Raw genomic sequence first — 2,528 nt, forward strand, 5'->3', positions numbered from 1 at the left:
TTCCCAAAATCTAGTGTCGCTGAGTACATGAGTATCTAAATGATAACAAAGTCTTACTGATAAAAATATTGTCTAAAAATATAGAACAATACAATAATTGAAAGGAAGAGAGTCAAGGTCATCAGACGCCAAGTAGCTACCATGATAGTCTCCAATTGATAACACTCTGAGATCTAACAGTCACCGTATCCGGAAGCATCTGGATCACACGAGGTGCATGGTGTAGTATGAATACAACCAACTCAGCAAGTAAAAATACTAAATAAAGAGCTGAAGATAGTGACGAGATTCACAGCTAAGTCCAATTACAGTAATTTCTAACATAAGAAGGTAGGCATGCTTTCAAGTTCAACATTTAAAACTCAAACAGTAATTTCATATCAAATTCGACTGAAATAGAAGATAATTTTTTCGGAATTTTCCAAAACAATGATATATGACAGCCGAAGTGCAACAATAATGAAATCAATGCATCCTCTCAGAGCAACAGTCACTCAATCCTCCCATCCACTTCAACCTCACAATCACTCTTTCCTCACAGTCATTCATTCCTCTCAATCACTCAGCACTCGGCATTCGGCACTCGCACTTAGTAGGTACCTGCGCTCACTGGGGGTGTGTACAGACTCCGGAGGGGCTCTTTCAGCCCAAATGCTATAGCAAGCCAATCATAGCATAAATCAATAAAACATGTTGCGGCGTGCAGCCCAATCCCATAAATATCCTTACAATTAGGCCCTCGGCCTCACTTAGTCATCAACCTCTCTAGTCTCTCGAGCTCTCAGAAATCATGATAAGCAGCCCAACAGTAATGATATAATGCATCAATAATGAACAAGAGAGACTGAGATGTAATATATAAGTAAAACCGTGACTGAGTAGAAAATAGTAATTTAACAAATAATTCAACATGTACACGACCTTTGTGGGCCCCAATAATATCAACACATGGTTTAAACATGATTTATAGCTCTATTTCTCTAATACGTAAAAATATACGGGTAATAACAAATTATTCAACTACACTGATCCATGGAATTGACCAAGTCACAATTCCTACGGTGCACGCCCACACGCCCGTCACCTAGCATGTGCGTCACCTCAAAACCAATCACATAACACATAATCTGGGGTTTTATACCCTTAGGACCAAATTAGAATTGTTGCTTACCTCAAATCGTGTAATTCTTTATCCTGCAATACCTTTGCCTCGCGAATCGGCCTCCAAAAGCCCTGAATCTAGTCATAAATAATTCGATTCAGACAATACAAATAATGGGAATTAATTCCATATGAAAATACTAAATTTCCAACAAAATTTGAAATTGCACTCAAAAATCGCCCGTGGGGCTCACGTCTCGGAACCCGACAAAATTTATAAAATATGAACATCCATTCAACCACGAGTCCAACCATACCAATATTACCAAATTCCGACATCAACTCGACTCTCAAATTTTCAAATTAAACCAAGAGGCTTTTCACAATTATCCAACTTAATTCACCAATTAAATGTTAAAAATAATCATGGATTCAGATAATTTGACCAATATTGGGTTAAAAATACTTACCTCGTTATTTTTCTTGAAAATCTCCCGAAAATCGCCTCTTCTCGAGCTCCAATTCGTCAAAAATGAAAAATGCCAGAACTTCTTTCTATTCAGACCCGATCGGTCATTTTGAGAGTAATAGCCCCAATCCCTTATTAATTGCTTCCCCGTATTTTTTTCTACTTATGTGACTTGTCGGGAGGTTTTGTTTTTGATTTCGGAGTATTTTGGGACACTTAGTCCCTAAACGGAAGTTTAAGCCTTAGGATTTTGACCGTAGTCAGAACAGTATGAAGACGACTCTGGAATGGAGTTCTGTTGATTCCGTTAGATCCGTTGAGTGATTTTGGACTTAAGAGCGTGTCCGGACTGTGAATTTGAGGTCTGTAGCTGATTTAGGCTTGAAATGGCGAAAGTTAAATTTTTGAAGATTTTGACCAGTAGTGGACTTTATGATATAGGGGTCGGATTCTAATTTCGGAAGTTGAAGTAGGTCCGTAATGTTGAATATGACTCGTGTGTAAAATTTGAGGTCAATCGAACGTGGTTTGATAGGTTTCGACATCGGTTGTAGAAATTTGAAGTTTCAAGTTCATTAAGTTTGGATTGGAGGGTGATTCGTATTTTTGTTATTGTTTGACGTATTTTGAGGGATCGACTAAGTTTGTATGGTATTTTAGGACTGGTAGGTATGTTTGGTTGAGGTCCGGGAAGGGGGGGGCTCGGGTTGATTTCGGGTGGTTAACAGATCATTTTTGGACTTATGCAAATTGCTGAATTTGCTGGTTTCTAGTATTTTCGCACCTGCGGTGGGGTGACCGCAGGTGCGGACTCGCACGTGCGAGAGAAGGATCGCAGATGCGGGCTGGAGGAGTTTGTCCTGGGTCACAGGTGCGACATGAAGGCCGCAAGAGCGGAGTCGCTTATGCGGAAGCTTGAACGCAGAAGCGGAGAGGCCTGGGAGGTTTGGGATCGCAG

Source organism: Nicotiana tabacum, chromosome 24 (assembly GCF_000715075.1).
Source record: "Nicotiana tabacum cultivar K326 chromosome 24, ASM71507v2, whole genome shotgun sequence".
NCBI classification, from domain to species: domain Eukaryota; kingdom Viridiplantae; phylum Streptophyta; class Magnoliopsida; order Solanales; family Solanaceae; genus Nicotiana; species Nicotiana tabacum.